Here is a 20,060-nt window from a genome sequence, read left to right on the forward strand (position 1 = left end):
ATTGCCCAGTTTTAATTAAATTATAAAGTTAAGAGACTTCAGTCCAAACAGGCCATTAATGCTCAAGTGACAGTTGTCAAAATTGAAACTACAAGTTTATTACATATCTACAAATTATTAGTAAGGTGGCATAAAGCCTGTATATTCAAACCAGATTACAGTAGAAAGCAATACAAATATAAAGTAACTACAAAAGGAGATTCCTGTAAAACCTTCATCAGTGACTTCAGGGGAAGCTGTTAGAGTTATTGTACTCTTAGAGAATTCACTATAGTACATTACGGTAGAATAAGGCCTGAGAATATAGAGTCAGACATGTATGCATTGAGTTTCAGAAAACGACAGTTTATTAGAAAGGAAAGATATAATCTTGCTAAGCATGAGATGTGCAGAAAGTACAGAAATACAGACTGTTCCTTTTTCAATGAAAAGATATGCTAGATAAGGCACACACAAGACCAGGCTTGGAAACCAAGGCTAAAGAGGCATGTATAGCATTACAGGGTTTTGGTATTATTAAAATATGTGTCAAATAATATTAGTGAAGTCAGTTAGGACTGACATACAGAAAAGATTAAATACTCAGCATTCCAGAAAGTAAGTTATGTAAAAGGGTCTCTACAATACAGACACTTGAGCCTGAGTACAGAGGACAGGTACAGTAATGACTGTTTCAGTTTATATTATTCAGGAAAATCAGAATATATGTGCAGAATCTTTGGATATATTTGGCAGCACTGTTATAACTAACCAGCATTTTAGCATTTCTACAGACTGTTATTGTTTATTAGCACTATTAATGAAGACATTATTTGGATATTGTGAACATCTCATAAAGCCTTATTAACTGAACTACAGTTATTGCTAAATTCATTCTGAAAAGTACAAAAGACTTGGCCCATAAAGGAGAGATTGGCATCTGTTCAGCACAAGTTTGTGTAATTAACAGATAAAGACTTTCATTTCAATCTCATTTCAGTTGTTTCCAATTAATTCCAGTACACTACATTCTTATCAGTTCTTTCACAGGAGGACTTTGCAACCCAGCATCTTCTTCTCCATATTAGAGTTGCATTTTACACTTATCTTCTTTTCTTCTTTACTGCAGAAACATTGAAATCAAAAATATTTACTTAATTTATTTACACATGTATGGTTAGTCTGGTAAGTTCACTGGTCCAAAGACCTTTTTCAGGCATGACCCAGCTAGCAAAAGAGACAGTATTATATAATGAGATTAGAATAAAAGGGGCAATAACAAAAGAAACATGACTTAAAATGATGAGTCACAATAGATGTTGCAATAAGAAACTTGAATAACTCCCTGATAACCTTTTCAGCAGGTCTTTGCTTTTATCCTAATTCTTTTTTTTAGGTTCATAGGTTGGTACTAGGCTATCAGCCCTAGGGCCTATACAAGCCTAGCCATAACAATTCCCTGGCTATTTCTTCCCACACTATTTACTTCCCTGGACCCCTGTCTAGCAGGGTGACTGACATGATCCCTGGGGTGAATTTCCTTTCTCCCATCCAATCATCAAGGTTCCTTTTGAAGAGGGCCAAAGAGGCACTCTGCTTGACATGTATGGGCAATCTATTCCAGAGTCTGGGGAGTCTCAGGGTCAGGAACCTATCCCTCTAGCATGTTTTGTTTATTGTGATGACAAGGTTTAGATCCCTGGAGCATGTGGCTCTGAGGGATTGGGATTTCTTTAAGTGTAGCATGTCCAACAGCTCTAGGTTTGACATGGCCTTGTATGTTAAGCAGAGATCACCTCTGAGTAGATGATATGTGACAGAGTATAGCTGGAGATTTTTAAGGTGGTCAGCATAGGGCATCTTCTTTAGGCCTGCAATTCTTTTAGTGAGGTATTTCTGCGGCCTTTCCAGTTGTTGCAGATGTCTTGAGAGGTACATACCAAATGGGGCATTGTATTCTATAATGGGTCTAATGAGGGATGAGTACAGTGGGACAATGACCTCCTTTTTTTCTGGATGAAAAGCCCTTAGTGATGAGGTGTGCCACACATAAGGATTTCCTGACTGTTGTGGCAATGTGGTTATCGAAGGTGAGACCACTGTCCACATGTGTCCCTAAGTCTCTTATCACACTTTCAGTGTTTAGTGTACTGCCACCTATATGGTAATTCATGGATTCATGTTTTTTCCCAAAGGGGATAACTATACATTTCTTGGCATTGAGCTTGAGCCCATGGCTCTGGCACCAAGCATCTGTTTCTGTAAGGCCCTTTTGTAGCGTATCCACATCATTTTGGGATTCAATAATGGCTCCCAGTTTGCAGTCATTTATGAACTTTGTTAGCCAGAGTCCCTTAGTGTTGGCCTGTACTTCAGAGAAGTAGATGCCAAACAAGAGGGGTCCCAGGACTGAACCCTGAGGTACTCCACTTGTTGCTTGTTTGGAGCTGGATTTGGAGTCGGCTACTTTTACAGTGTGGGTTCTATCAGTAAGCCAGTTAGCAACCCATTGGGTGATGTAGGGATTAATGCCCAGCTTAGTATGTTTATCTATGATTCCAGAGTGGGGGATGGTGTCAAAGGCCTTGGCAAGGTCTAGATAGAATGTGTGGACCACCTTACCCTTGTCCATGGCTCTGGAGACTGATTTGAAGAAGTCAGTCAGGTTCAGGAGACAAGATCAGCCCTTCACGAACCCAAACTGGGTGGGGTCCAGTGTTTGAAGGTTGCCAATGTCTTTGTTTATAAGTTCCATGATAATACACTCCATGGCCTTGCAGATAAGGCTTGTCAGACTGATGGGATGGTAGTTTCCAGGATCCAAGGTGGATCCCCCCTTGTGGAGTGGGATAACTGCAGCTCTGCACCACTCAGTGGGCACAAAACCTGAGGTGAGGCTATGATTAAACATGACACTTAGGTGAGGTTCATATTGTAGTTCATGTAGTAGCCTGGGATGTCATCTGGTCCCATAGATGCTGTATTCTTAGCTTTGGAGAGTGTGTTTTTTACCTGTGTGGCCATTATTACAGGAATTTGGCAATCTTCCGGTATTGAGATGGGCCATTTAGGGGGTGAGAGGGGTGGTGAAGGCACTGAATCGATCTGCCAGGATATTGGCCATATCCTTGGGATCAGTATATTTAATGCCATTCTGTTTTAGCTCAGAGCAGATGTGAGCATTGCCATTTAGATTCTTGGCATAGTTATAGAATGCCTTGTGGTTGTCTTTGGAATCTTTGGCAATTTTATTTTCATAACTAGCTTTGGAGCAGAAAACAATAATACAGAAATAAAATTTACATTCTGCTACACACCAGAATTACAAACCCAAGGCCAGATGTCCTTAGAGATCAAATCTAGTGACCTCCAGCCTGCAGCTTCTAAAAAAGACAGAACATTTAGATAGGTCCATAATGCAGAGAGAAAAGGGTGCAAAGGAGAAAACGTGCTTCCAGAAGACTGAAATTGATGTGATTTTCTAATTGTTCTGAGTAATATTTTTCTGAAGAAAAAAAGGTGAACTAAAAAGATGTGCCAGCATGCATTAGTGGTATAAGCAGGGTGCCAGGCAGTCCTATGATTTCCAGTGAAAAATGATGTTTGGTTTTATTAACAAAACTCTGTCCCAGGTTTCTAGGGCAATTATTATTGGTGTGGGTAATATCACTGGATAGTACCTTAATGGTACATTGAAACAGTCATGGATGGCTACCCAGTAACCAGTCAGTGTGCTCACATCTCCTAGTATGGTTCAGGTTTATTTAGTATTATCTGAACATGCAGACATTAAAATAACAAAGTAAACCCCACCTTTTGTGGCTTTCTAAAGTCAGTAAGTGAGATAAATCTAGTCAGGTGGGAAATGACAGCGCATTCTCTGCTAGAGTAATTGGCCATACCTAAATCTCTTCACTGGCAGTGATTATATCTCTTGATAGGCAATACCACATTTCAAACAAGCTTCGCCAGTATTTTGTAATCTCACTTTTTTCTGTCATTCTGCAAAGAGCCAATTTCCAACAGTGACATTTTATAAGTATTATTCTGGATGTTTTAAATGATTTTGAATACACACACCATACCTCTCTACTGTCCCTGATCTTAACTTAAATTTTAGCTCTGTCCCTCTTAATCCCTTTTAACACTGGTGCCTTTTGGACAAAAGATAGTCAATTATACTTAATAATTAATGACAATAATTAAGTGCTGAATACTTATTTACTTCTGGTAATGTATATTAATTCACATTCTCGAATTCTGTTAATGTCTCAAGTTAATAGAAATAATATTTTAAAAAAATTACCCTGATTGCCCGTGATTTTTTCTGGATTTGTCCCTGATTCTGTTGCGATTTGTCCCTGATTTGGTTGAGAGTTATGACACACACATACCCACAAAGATTATAACAACTAGAAATTGCAGCAGTCTTGTGGGTGGGACACTGTGGAGATGTTTTATAAAGACATTAATTGAATCAGTTTTCAAATGCCCAACATTTTTTTAATGTCTGAATTATTTTAATCTTATCTCCCATGTTGGTTGCTTAAGGGTTAAACAGACATATATTTTTATGAAGTCCTTTTATCATATCAACTGCTGCTGCACAAATAGGACTGCTGTTCCTATTCATGTTGTGGTCTGCTTCTGTGGCCTCACACTAAATATTTCAATGTTGTACTGATTAAATACCTTTTTGCTGAGATGATATTCTCTTGCCTAGAATAATAATTTATTGATCAGCTGTGCAGGATCCATAATTATTTTAATGTAAGTACATGAAAGGAGTACATTGTTTGGTCCAGTGTTTAAAGCATACGCTTGAAATATAGCGCTTCTGAACTCAATGGAACAACACAGTAATGGATCATTCAGTAATCATGACAAACCACTCAGTGTTCTAATCCAGCCAGCTATGGAAATGAGCTATAAAATAAATAATGTACAAATTACAACCTGTATTGTTCATAGGCAAACCAGAGCATGAGATATAATAGAAGGTTAAAGGTTGTGCAATGACCGTTTAATGTTGATCGCACAGCTATTATCCGATTCATATTAAGAATATTATGCCTTTCGTTTTACTTTGAAGCGGCCTGTCATATTCATAGCATTTATCTTCTATTCTAGATGAGCAAGTAATAACAAGCAGAGAAGGCATGGCAGTGTGATAAACAAGCTTACCTTGTCAGCATCGCAATAATAATCCCCCAAGTGTTTTCTGAGCATCTGTTACATTATAAAGAATCCAAAAATCATGAATTTACTATAACTGCTGGTATGGTCCATACATTTCATGTATGTGCCTTGCAAAACTAAGCAAAACTATTTATAAATTTTCTCTGCCTTTCCTGTTTGTTATATAGTGTATATAGATAACACACCTCTCAATCTCTTAGTGCAAGAAATCTGGACAAAACCTGACATAATGGAGGGACAAAGGCCCAAAAATAGGGACACATTTTAAAGAGTGTTCCTATAAACTTAGAAAGTTGCTAGAATAACAAGGGTTTGTGTTAAGCATGTATTTTATGAAGGATTTGAAGTCTGAAACTCAAATGTATGTCATTATTTTGTGACTTCAATTCACAGATCATCCCAGTGTTTTGCCAGAAAACACAAATTTTATGAGAAACAGGCCAAAAATATGAGGCAAATATCTGGACATTCAGCAAAAATCTGGACGGTTCAGAGGTAGGTAGTTACATGCTTAAAATGTGAGGATTCAAAAAAAGTCCACTTTGGTATCTTTCTAATTGCTACAACTTCTTCAGACAATATACAGGCTTTGTTTGGAAGACAAACATACTGTGTTCATTATTTAAATAAGCCACTAGGATTTACAGCAGATTCTTTTGAATGTGTTTTATTTTTACTTAAATCTATCCTTCATATATCACATACATACATTATTCTTTCTTAAGATGTGTACAATGTACTGTCAGCCAAAATGAATTTTACAGAGACAGTAAAAATGTCATACCATGTTAATGTCCGCATGATTAATGCTACATATGTTGACTAAAAGATACATCATGAACAGTGTGTCACACATCTGCTTAAATGATTCAGAAAACATCATGCTTAGCTGTGGTGCATACCTGAAGCTAAGCACAAGGTAGATGGCTGACAGTAGTTCAAACTATAGGAGCCACATGTAATAGGCTGAATAGGGAATGCAAACTATATGCTTAGGTCCTGATTTTCTGAACTGCCAAGTTTACAAACTCATTATACTGGGCTTCTAATGAGAATACCTTTTCATATATGTGCACAAACTGCTAAAACAACAGAAGGTAAAACAATAGTTGTAGCTACAGGGCATTTTGGTAATTAGTGCATTCTATTTTAATTCAAAACAATTAATGCACTTGCCTAACCATATCCTGAGCTAGTCACCATGCTCCAACTGCCAAACATGTGTATAGTTTTAGTCATTAGTTATGTCAAAATTTTGAGGGGGAACTGTATATAGATAGGCTTTAATATGGGAAAGCAACTCCTTATGCTGAGGCTGTAATCAAAAAGGCAAACTCAGCAGATGAGAAATCAAGTTGTCATATTCAGAAAATGGGAGATGTGCTGAGTTAGGTGTGATCGAGAACATGTTCATAAGAAAAGCTCAGATGATATTCAAATATGTATTGAACCAAACGACTTAAACAAAGCACTTAAATTACCTCATCATCTGATGCACACAGTAGAAGTGGCTGCCCTCATGTCAAATGGCACTATTTTGCAGTCTTGGGTGCAAAAACTTCTTTTGCAAATTTTTCTGGATCACAAATCTTCATTGATAACCACTTTCAGTCTACCATTTGGTGGATACAGATTTTTGAGAACACCATTTGGGATAAATTCTGCCAGTGAAGTACTTCAATATGCAATGGAAGACGTTTTTTTATCAATGTGCTATCATAGTAGACAACTTTTTTTGTGGGGGCAATGGTGAAGACGAACATAATAGAAATCTCAGGAAAGTCTTAGACCATGCATGTGAAATCAATCAAACTGAATCCTCAGAAATGCAAAATCAAACTGAAAAAAATTACTTATGAGCGTCATTTGTTTACCAATTCTGGCTTACAACCAGATATGTCTAAGCAAGCAGCAATTCTTCAGATGACAGTTCCAGACAATATCACATCTTTACAACCTTTTCTTGGTATGATCAACTATTTAGGAAAGTCCATCCTAGACCTGAGTGAGCCTTCAGCACCGTTACATGAGTTGACATGCAAAAATGTAAACTGGTCTTGGCTGGAACACCGCAAAGAGCATTTGATATAATGAAGAAAAAAATTGCCAGTCCACCCACATTTAAATATTATGATGTTGACAAACCTGTAACTCTTTTGTGTGATGCTTCTAAGTATGGTCTTGACGCAACATGTCTTCAGGAAGGCATACCAGTATCCTATGCACCCAGAACTTTAACCCAAACTGATATGCAGTATGCATAAACAGAGAAAGAACTTTTGGCAGTAGTGTCCATGTGTTCAAAGTTTCATGATTATACTTATGGAAGACCTATCCAAACAGAAAGTGACCACCAGCCTCTAGTGACAGTTTTGAATAAGCTAATACATACAGTACCAGCATGCCTGCAACGCATGATTTTAAAATTGCAAAAGTACAATTTCAATATGGTCTCTACAAAAGGCAAATATTTATATATTTCAGATGCTTTCTCAACAGCACCCAGATAAATAACAGAGCAGAATAAAAATGAGGCAGCAGACCCAATTCTGCAGAAGCTGAATTGTGATATCAGTCAAGGTTGGCCAGCACTACAAACCAGTCTACCACTTGATATACAGCAATATTTTCCTTACTGAGACAAGCTCATGATGGAAGATGGAATCATCATGAAAGGTCCTAAAGTGGTATTCCTCAAGCATTACAGCAGAAATATGTCAAAATTGTGCATTGTGGTCACCTGTGTTCTGATTTAACCAACAGGGCAGCAAGAGGCATAATATTTTGGCCTTCTATGTCAAAAGACTTAGATAAGGAACCTCTAGCATGTTCAATTTGCAACAGTACTAAATAGCACCAACAAAAAGAACCACTTCAGCTAAAAATTATCATGGTCAACAGTTGCTAATGATATTTTCAAATGGAATGGTCAGCATTACCTCGTGTTAGTAGAGTCTTATGCAAATTGGTTTGAAATTGACCTTCTTCCTAACCTAACTTCCAGCACTGTCACTACTAAATTGAAGAGACATTTTTCTGTCCATGGTAGTCTGCACAAAGTCATTTCTGACAATAGTGTACAGTTTACAATTCAGCAGTTTTAGAAATTTGCTGAGTCTTGGGACTTTGTCCATGTTAGTAGTAGTCTTGAGTATCCACAGTCCAATGGCTTAGCTGAGTGTGTGAAATGTTTGTTGGAGAAATCCAAGAGAAATGGTACTGATATTTTTCTTAACTTAGTCTCAGAAACATTTCTCGAGATAATTTGCTTGGTTGACCTGCCCAGAGATTAATGTCCAGACAGACTAGAACAACTTTACTGATCAGTAAACAATTGTTAGTACCCAGTGTAAGGAAGAACAAAATGGTCAAGGCTCAACTTTTGAAAAAAACATTAGTCACAAAAGTTGTACTACGATAAGTCCAGCAAACTTCTCAGACCATTAAGACAAGGTGAAGCTGTGAGAATGCAAACATCTAAAGGATATGACCAAGTGCATTGTCAAAAATCTTTGTGAAAAACTGAGATCTTACATCATACAAACTGAAGGACTCTACACTTATTCGAATTCCAGAGGAGTGTACTTTCTTTAAGTAATCCTGATAGAATGTGCAACATCAGTGCCATTTTGTCCACTCGGTCAGCGAGTGTGTTTGAAGCAATACGTGAGTCAGTTAGCTCAAACACATGTTCTAGTTACAGTTTCTGATGTGTTTATGTACAATAAATATCATGAACCCATACACTGCTTCACTGTCTCTTTTGAACACATGACACAGGCAACACTGTTCAAGCTGTTTTTTTTTACCTTATATGTTTGCATGACACAACACTATAATTTGAATATTTAAATATGTGGAATCAAGATCTGCTACAACCAAATATATTGAAAAGATATGCAACATTCCTTTCCTCTTCTATTCTGATCTTGAATTATGACATTTACTGTAGGCAAACTATGTAAAGCCATGTGGTTCTTATATGTAGTTTCTTTTCATATATTAGGCAAACACAAAAAAATGAATTAGTTTTGCATGATACATTTTACACAAACATTTTCCCATATGTGTGATGAAAGGAGATACTGCCAACACAGCCTTGCAGATAAGGCTTATCAGACTGATGGGATGGTAGTTTCCGGGATCCAAGGTGGATCCCCCCTTGTGGAGTGGGATAACTGTAGCTCTGCACCACTCAGTGGGCACAAAACCTGAGGTGAGGCTATGATTAAACATGACACTTAGGTGAGGTGCAAGTTCATATCGTAGTTCATGTAGTACACAGCCTGGGATGTCATCTGGTCCCATAGATGCTGTATTCTTAGCTTTGGAGAGTGTGTTTTTTACCTGTGTGGCCGTTATTACAGGAATTTGGCAATCTTCCGGTATTGAGATGGGCCATTTAGGGGGTGAGAGGGGGGGTGAAGGCACTGAATTGATCTGCCCGGATATTGGCAATATCCTTGGGATCAGTATATTTAATGCCATTCTGTTTTAGCTCAGAGCAGATCTGAGCATTGCCATTTAGATTCTTGGCATAGTTATAGAATGCCTTGTGGTTTTCTTTGGAATCTTTGGCAATTTTATTTTCATAACTAGCTTTGGAGCAGAAAACAAGAATACAGAAATAAAATTTACATTCTGCTACACACCAGAATTACAAACCCAAGGCCAGATGTCCTTAGAGATCAAATCTAGTGACCTCCAGCCTGCAGCTTCTAAAAAAGACAGAACATTTAGATAGGTCCATAATGCAGAGAGAAAAGGGTGCAAAGGAGAAAACGTGCTTCCAGAAGACTGAAATTGATGTGATTTTCTAATTGTTCTGAGTAATATTTTACTGAAGAGAAAATGTGAACTAAAAAGATGTGCCAGTATGCATTAGTGGTATAAGCTGGGTGCCAGGCAGTCCTATGATTTCCAGTGAAAAATGCTGTTTGGTTTTATTAACAAAACTCTGTCCCAGGTTTCTAGGGCAATTATTATTGGTGTGGTTAATATCACTGGATAGTTCCTTAATGGTACATTGAAACAGTCATGGATGGCTACCCAGTAACCAGTCAGTGTGCTCACATCTCCTAGTATGGTTCAGGTTTATTTAGTATTATCTGAACATGCTGACATTAAAAAAACAAAGTAAACCCCACCTTTTGTAGCTTTCTAAGGTCAGTAAATGAGATAAATCTAGTCAGGTGGGAAATGACAGCGCATTCTCTGCTAGAGTAATTGGCCATACCTAAATCTCTTCACTGGCAGTGATTATATCTCTTGATATGCAATACCACATTTCAAACAAGCTTCACCAGTATTTTGTAATCTCACTTTTTTCTGTCATTCTATAAAGAGCCAATTTACAGCAGTGACATTTTATATTATTCTGGATGTTTTAAATGATTTTGAATACACACACATACACACACCATACCTCTCAACTGTCCCTGATCTTAACTCAAATTTTAGCTCTGTCCCTCTTAATCCCTTTTAACACTGGTGCCTTTTGGACAAAAGGTAGTCAATTATACTTAATAATTAATGACAATAATTAAGTGCTGAATACTTAGTTACTCCTGGTAATGTATATTAATTCACATTCTCGAATTCTGTTAATGTCTCAAGTTAAAAGAAATAATATTAAAAAAAAATTACCCTGATTGCCCCTGATTTTTCTGGATTTGTCCCTGATTCTGTTGAGATTTGTCCCTAATTTGGGTGAGAGCTATGACCACACACACCCACAAAGGTTATAACAACTAGAAATTGCAGCAGTCTTGTGGGTGGGACACTGTGGAGATGTTTTATAAAGATATTAATTGAATCAGTTTTCAAATGCCCAACATTTTTTTTAATGTCTTTGAATTATTTTAATCTTATCTCCCATGTTGGTTGCTTAAGGGTTAAACAGAGGTATATTTTTATGAAGTCCTCTTATCATATCAACTGCTGCTGCACAAATAGGACTGCTGTTCCTATTCATGTTATGGTCTGCTTCTGTGGCCTCACACTAAATATTTCAATGTTGTACTGATTAAATACCTTTTTTGCTGAGATGAGATTCTCTTGCCTAGAATAATAATTTATTGATCAGATGTGCGGGATCCATAATTATTTTAATGTAAGTACATGAAAGGAGTACATTGTTTGGTCCAGTGTTTAAAGCATACGCTTGAAATATAGCGCTTCTGAACTCAATGGAACAACACAGTAATGGATCATTCAGTAATCATGACAAACCACTCAGTGTTCTAATCCAGCCAGCTATGGAAATGAGCTATAAAATAAATAATGTACAAATTACAACCTGTATTGTTCATAGGCAAACCAGAGCATGAGATATAATAGAAGGTTAAAGGCTGTGCAATGACCCTGTTTAATGTTGATCGGACAACTATTATCCGATTCATATTAAGAATATTATGTCTTTCATTTTACTTTGAAGCGGCCTGTCATATTCATAGCATTTATCTTCTATTCTTGATGAGCAAGTAATAACAAGCAGAGAAGGCATGACAGTGTGATAAACAAGCTTACCTTGTCAGCATCGCAATAATAATCCCCCAAGTGTTTTCTGAGCATCTGTTACATTATAAAGAATCCAAAAAGCATGAATTTACTATAACTGCTGGTACGGTCCATACATTTCATGTATATGCCTTGCAAAACTAAGCAAAACTATTTATAAATGTTCTCTGCCTTTCCTGTTTGTTATATAGTGTATATATATAACATACCTCTCAATCTCTTAATGCAAAACATCTGGACAAAACCTGACATAATGGAGGGACAAAGGCCCAAAAATAGGAACACATTTTAAAGATCGTTCCTATAAACTTAGAAAGTTGCTAGAATAACAAGGGTTTGTGTTAAACATGTATTTTATGAAGGATTTGACGTCTGAAACTCAAATGTATGTCATTATTTTGTGACTTCAATCCACAGATCATCCCAGTGTTTTGCCAGAAAACACAAATTTTATGAGAAACAGGCCAAAAATATAAGGCAAATATCTGGACATTCAGCAAGAATCTGGACAGTTCAGAGGTAGGTAGATAAATGCTAAAAATGTCAGGATTAAAAAAAAAAAGTCCACTTTGGTATCTTTCTAATTGCTACAACTTCTTCAGACAATATACAGGCTTTGTTTGTAAGACAAACATACTGTGTTCATTATTTAAATAAGCCACTAGGATTTACAGCAGATTCTTTTGAATGTGTTTTATTTTTACTTAAATCTATCCTTCATATATCACACACATGCATTATTCTTTCTTAAGATGTGTACAATGTACTGTCAGCCAAAATGAATATTACAGAGGCAGTAAAAATTTCATACCATGTTAATGTCCGCATGATTAATACTACATATGTGTATGTATGTTGACTAAAAGATACATCATGAACAGTGTGTCGCACATCTGCTTAAATGATTCAGAAAACATCATGCTTAGCTGTGGTGCATACCTGAAGCTAAGCACAAGGTAGATGGCTGACAGTAGTTCAAACTATAGGAGACACATGTAATAGGCTGAATAGGGAATGCAAACTATATGCTTAGGTCCTGATTTTCTTAACTGCCAAGTTTACAAACTCATTATACTAGGCTTCTAATGAGAATACCTTTTCACATATGTGCACAAACTGCTAAAACAATAGAAGGTAAAAAAATAGTTGTAGCTACAGGGCATTTTGGTAATTGGTGCATTCTATTTTAATTCAAAACAATTAATGCACTTGCCTAACCATATCCTGAGCTAGTCACCATGCTCCAACTGCCAAACATGTGTATAGTTTTAGTCATTAGTTATGTCAAAATTTTGAGGGGGAACTGTATATAGATTGGCTTTAATATGGGAAAGCAACTCCTTATGCTGAGGCTGTAATCAAAAAGGCAAACTCAGCAGATGAGAAATCAAGTTGTCATATTCAGAAAATGGGAGATGTGCTGAGTTAGGTGTGATCGAGAACATGTTCATAAGAAAAGCTCAGATGATATTCAAATATGTATTGAACCAAGCGACTTAAACAAAGCACTTAATGACCTCATCATCTGATGCACACTGTAGAAGTGGCTGCCCTCATGTCAAATGCCACTATTTTGCAGTCTTGGGTGCAAAAACTTCCTTTTGCAAATTTTGCTGGATCACAAATCTTCATTGTTAACCACTTTCAGTCTACCATTTGGTGGATACAGATTTTTGAGAACACCATTTGGGATAAATTCTGCCAGTGAAGTACTTCAATATGCAATGGAAGAAGATTTTATCAATGTGCTATCATAGTAGACAACTTTATTGTGGGGACAATGGTGAAGACAAACATAATAGAAATATCAGGAAAGTCCTAGACCATGCATGTGAAATCAATCAAACTGAATCCTCAGAAATGCAAAATCAAACTGAAAAAAAATGACTTATGAGCGTCATTTGTTTACCAATTCTGGCTTACAACCAGATATATCTAAGCAAGCAGCAGTTCTTGAGATGACAGCTCCCACAATATCACATCTTTACAACTTTTTCTTGGTATGATCAACTATTTAGGAAAGTCCATCCTAGACCTGAGTGAGCTTTCAGCACCGTTACATGAGTTGACATGCAAAAATGTAAACTGGTCTTGGTTGGAACACCGCAAAGAGCATTTGATATAATGAAGAAAAAAATTGCCAGTCCACCAACATTTAAATATTATGATGTTGACAAACCTGTAACTCTTTTGTGTGATGCCTCTAAGTATGGTCTTGGCACAACATGTCTTCAGGAAGGCATACCAGTATCCTATGCACCCAGAACTTTAACCCAAACTGATATGCAGTATGCATAAACAGAGAAAGAACTTTTGGCAGTAGTGTCCATGTGTTCAAAGTTTCATGATTATACTTATGGAAGACCTATCCAAACAGAAAGTGACCACCAACCTCTAGTGACAGTTTTAAATAAGCTAATACATACAGTACCAGCATGCCTGCAACGCATGATTTTAAAATTGCAAAAGTACAATTTCAATATGGTCTCTACCAAAGGCAAATATTTATATATTTCAGATGCTTTCTCAACAGCACCCAGATAAACAACAGAGCAGAATAAAAATGAGACAGCAGACCCAATTCTGCAGAAGCTGAATTGTGTTATCAGTCAAGGTTGGCCAGCACTACAAACCAGTCTACCATTTGATATACAGCAATATTTTCCTTACTGAGACAAGTTCATGATGGAAGATGGAATCATCATGAAAGGTCCTAAAGTGGTATTCCTCAAGCATTACAACAGGAATATGTCAAAATTGTGCATCGTGGTCACCTGGGTTCTGATTTAACCAACAGGGCAGCAAGAGGCATAATAATTTGGCCTTCTATGTCAAAAGATTTAGATAAGGAACCTCTAGCATGTTCAATTTGCAACAGTACTAAATAGCACCAACAAAAAGAACCACTTCAGCTAAAAATTATCATGGTCAACAGTTGCTAGTGATATTTTCAAATGGAATGGTCAGCATTACCTCGTGTTAGTAGAGTCTTATGCAAATTGGTTTGAAATTGACCTTCTTCCTAACCTAACGTCCAGCACTGTCACTACTAAATTGAAGAGACATTTTTCTGTCCATGGTAGTCTGCACAAATTCATTTCTGACAATGGTGTACAGTTTACAAGTCAGCAGTTTTAGAAATTTGCTGAGTCTTGGGACTTTGTCCATGTTAGTAGTAGTCCTGAGTATCCACAGTCCAATGGCTTAGCTGAGTGTGTGAAATGTTTTTGGAGAAATCCAAGAGAGATGACACTGATATTTTTCTTAACTTAGTCTCAGAAACATTTCTCGAGATAATTTGCTTGGTTCACCTGCCCAGAGATTAATGTCCAGACAGACTAGAACAACTTTACTGATCAGTAAACAATTGGTAGTACCCAATGTAAGGAAGAACAAAATGGTCAAGGCTCAACTTTTGAAAAAAACATTAGTCACAAAAGTTGTACTACGATAAGTCCAGCAAACTTCTCAGACCATTAAGACAAGGTGAAGCTGTGAGAATGCAAACATCTAAAGGATATGACCAAGTGCGTTGTCAAAAATCTTTGTGAAAAACTGATATCTTACATCATACAAACTGAAGGACTCTACACTTATTTGAATTCCAGAGGAGTATACTTTCTTTAAGTAATCCTGATAGAATGTGCAACATCAGTGCCATTTTGTCCAGTCGGTCAGCGAGTGTGTTTGAAGCAATATGTGAGTCAGTTAGCTGAAACACATGTTCCAGTTACAGTTTCTGATGTGTTTATGTACAATAAATATCATGAACCCATACACTGCTTTACTGTCTCTTTTGAACACATGACACAAGCAACACTGTTCAAGCTGTTTTTTTTTACCTTATATGTTTGCATGACACAACACTATAATTTGAATATTTAAATATGTGGAATTAAGATCTGCTACAACCAAATATATTGAAAAGATATGCAACATTCCTTTCCTCTTCTATTCTGATCTTGAATTATGACATTTACTGTAGTCAAACTATGTAAAGCCATGTGGTTCTTATATGTAGTTTCTTTTCATATTTTAGGCAAACACAAAAAAATGAATTAGGTTTGCATGATACATTTTACACAAACATTTTCCCGTATGTGTGATGAAAGGAGATACTGCCAACACAGCTGGCTTGAATTTTGTAAATAATTATATGTCATTGGTGAATATCAAAATGATTTATATAAGATGCTTGTGTTACAAATGTATTAGAACTGTATGTCATGTGTATATCAGACTGCTCTGTACAGGTGTTTGTGTTGAAAATATATTCTGTAGAGTGCTTGTGCTTGAAATGTATCCACAGTGTGCCCTGTTGGAAGAGAACAGAAATGTACGTGCACTATTATTGTTTAAATGTATATGTAACAGAGGAAACTGGAGGGTTGACTTCAATCCAGTAGACTTCATAAAGATGACTGAAATTAAACTACATTATGGCTAGGCCATAAAAGATGGTATCTTTCAGTCTGCAGTGTAGCAAGAGACAGAATGTATGTACTAGGGAGCTTTCTGTATTGTCTTTAGGGTCAACTAATTACTGGTCTTGAAATGTGGAGGAATGTAATTGTTTTAGGACTTCTAGCATCTGCCAAAGATCTGAGCAGTAGCGTTTGTCTGTATATTTTTACAGGTAGATGCCAAATGGTGCCAGCTTCTAGAACTGGGGTTTCACCTGGGAATTGGAGGTCAGATGACCAGAGATGATGTCATTCTGCAAGCTATCTCAGCAGTAATATTTGGGATATTATTTTGAGAAGTCTCTTTAGTGAGGCAGATCATTCTGCACTCTGTCTTAGACCTGACAACAACTAAACTAGCCAATCACATCTGCCTTTCTCTATTAGTAAGTTGTTAGGTTATAGTAATTCTCTTAGATTCAGTCAGGAATATAGTGAAGCTTAGTTTAGATATTTTTCTTTATTTATTTTAGACTGTCCTGCAATGTTGTTTTAAATATTTCATGTGGTTTTGAACTCTGATCTCACAATGAATATATATTTAGTATTGTCTTGTTTTTTTTTAATTATTATTAAATATATTTAAACCTTTCACTGTGGCTGATCTTTGTAGAGCTATTTAAGTTTTGAGAGTACTTGCATATTTATTTGGTGACACTGTGTGGGCCACTCCTAAGAGCTTTGCTCTTGGTCAAACTACCATTTATATTAGTATTAATACTGCACAGTAAATTTGGACACCCTTTGTTAAGGGCCTTAAAGTAGTTAATAAGGCATTCTGGTGGCAGTGATAATTATCTTATAGTCTGGGCAGAAGGGAGCATAGATAGTAAACTTGCGCCAGCCTTTCCCAGGTGTGTGTACGTAAAACAAATCTCCAAAAGTGTGTATGTCTGTCACTTGGGCAGGGACACAAAGCACTGGTGGGACACAGAGAGTGTTGAAGGACTTGGCTTGGAACTCTGGCTAACGACTCAACTCTATAGCTGTGCCAGTGGGGAGTCTTACTGGGGATCTGGAGGAAGATACCAGCCCCAGACTGACTGTTGTCTTGGTGTGCTCTTAAGGGAAATTGCACTTGATGCAGAGAGCTCCATCTGGAAATACTGCACGTGCAACTTGTCATCCTCCCAATGTACTTCCCCCACTGGTGCCAGTGGTGAGGATTGAGGCTCATTGATTAGTGGTTGGCAGTGGTGGGTTATCACAACAAGCTAAATGCATTTTATATACCAGGCAAACTGTTTCTTTTTATGAACCAAATGAAAAATAAATTGGGAGCAAATAAGCTGATTCAGGTAAGAACAAACCATGTAAACAAACAAATAAAAGAACCAGCTAGGTGGCACAGGTATAAAAATTATTTTAATAGACAGACTGTTATGTGTTTTATGTTTCTGCTTGCATATAGTAGTCTGTCTATTAAAATAAGATTTTGTACCTGTGCCACCTAGCTGGTTCTTTAATTTATTTGTTCCCATGCTTTTTACGAAGCATTTTACAGAAAAATGTTCTCAGATATGTAGACTGACTAAGTCAGGCATTACCGCTGGAGACCTGCATCCTCACGCCTCAGGTACTGCCATTATTAAGTTTAATGTAACATTTGTTTCACTGCATCCTCACACCTCAGGTACTGCCATTATTAAGTTTAATGTAACATTTGTTTCACTGCATCCTCACACCTGAGGTACTGCCATTATTACGTTTAATGTAACATTTGTTTCACTGCATCCTCACACCTCAGGTACTGACATTATTAAGTTTAATGTAACATTTGTTTCACTGTATCCTCACGCCTCAGGTACTGTCATTATTAAGTTTAATGTAACATTTGTTTCACTGCATCCTCACGCCTCAGGTACTGCCATTATTAAGTTTAATGTAACATTTGTTTCACTGTATCCTCACGCCTCAGGTACTGCCATTATTAAGTTTAATGTAACATTTGTTTCACTGCATCCTCACACCTCAGGTACTGCCATTATTACGTTTAATGTAACATTTGTTTCACTGCATCCTCACGCCTCAGGTACTGCCATTATTAAGTTTAATGTAACATTTGTTTCACTGCATCCTCACGCCTCAGGTACTGCCATTATTAAGTTTAATGTAACATTTGTTTCACTGCATCCTCACGCCTCAGGTACTGCCATTATTAAGTTTAATGTAACATTTGTTTCACTCAGCTTACATATATTATTGGTGAATGTACTGCTCTTCATTACAATGCTACTCAATATGTTTTATAATCATTTCAGTAGTATATACTATTTTTTTAATAAAACAATCATAGTGATATCTTGCTGGCACTCAAAATAACGATACCATCTGCTCTACAGTTTTATTATAGGGCTTTATTCCTCAATTTGTCATTGTATTCATGACTTAAGGTGACAAATGTCACAATGCATGTTTTAAGGTAGGCATAGACATTATCCACAAATGTGGCAGTTAGTGAGATGGGGTTAAAAAGCCAAGCAGGCCACTTACATTTCATCAGTTCAAAAGTAAGCTGGATTAGGTTTGCCCTATAGTAGTTTCTAAAGAGAGATGGGTTTTGTGGTTAGTCAAGTTGTACCCTCCTAGGGAGTGTTACCAAATGACCATCAGAATTGTCCAGTGAGGTAGTAGGTGTTGAGCATAGGGTGGCAATATTGGTATGAACCAATTCCAATATATTTGAATGTGTAGTTGAGATTTGGTCAAGGGAGGTAGCATTCATGAAATCCAGGAATCTTTGTGCTTATTTATTTGAGGTGGTGAAAGTTTTCCATTTATTTAACATTTATTTACCGGGAAAGTCCAACTTGGAACAATGCCAGTTTTCAGTGGATGCCCAGTGAGAAATGTTCCAGATGCATGTTTTTGTGATGTGGGATGAAACCGGAGCACCCAGAGGGAATACACACAAATGCAGGGAGTACATGCAGACTCCACACAGAAGGCACTCCAGCTGAGAATCAAACCAGAGAACCTCTTGCTGTGAGGTGACAATGCTACTGCTGCACCACTGCACCATCCTTTAATGGAAGGATAGTTAAAGTCTCCCATGTGAATAGTGTTAGGCTGTATATGAGGGCTGTCAAGTTTGTTTAGATATGCCTCATGAGCAGTAGGTAACATGGAGGGGGATCAGACATTGACTAAGATATGGTACAGAGTTCTCTTTACCAGGAAATGAATACAGAAAAGTTCAAGGTCATTGTCAGGGCTTAACAGATTGGAGGCAAGATGGCTTCTTAGGAATACATACACTATACTCCCTCCAAAAACGCTGACATTTTCCACCTTTGGTCTGAAAGAGTATTAAGCACCAAGACCCTACACTGTGGGGGGTACTGTCACTTTTCTGAAACCATGTTTCAGTAACGATACTGATATCTGTATTTTCAAATTATGGATACTTTTAAGTATGACTGTCAGTAGATTTCTGATTGTGTACCATTGGAATTCATTTTACTTATCTCTCTCTCCCATACTGTTTGACCAGAACCACATACATTGATGTCCAGATTTTGCATTTTGCTTTCACATGCAACAGAGCAACTTGTTTTCCTTTTGACTGAGCATTCTCCCATGTATAATAGCTCAGTAATATTCCTGGCTACTCCACTAGCATGTGCAACGACCATTGCCCATCTTCATACTACAAAATAAGGGATAAGCTACTCCTGTTATCTAAGTCTCCACCCTACGTTTTGCTCCTTATGTTTTGCTCCTTACACTTCTGAAGTAGTTTTGATAATTCCTCTAGCAGCTTAATTTAGGATGTACAATTTTAAGTACATTTTCTTGTACGTGTCTCCATTATGTCTGACTTTTCCTTTCTTTTTGCATCCATCATGTTTGGCACAAGTTGCTTTAATTTTACCACGTGGCCTATTTAACACAGTACCT

This window comes from Protopterus annectens, chromosome 7.part0 (assembly GCF_019279795.1).
Source record: "Protopterus annectens isolate FY-2018-M chromosome 7.part0, PAN1.0, whole genome shotgun sequence".
NCBI classification, from domain to species: Eukaryota; Metazoa; Chordata; order Ceratodontiformes; family Protopteridae; genus Protopterus; species Protopterus annectens.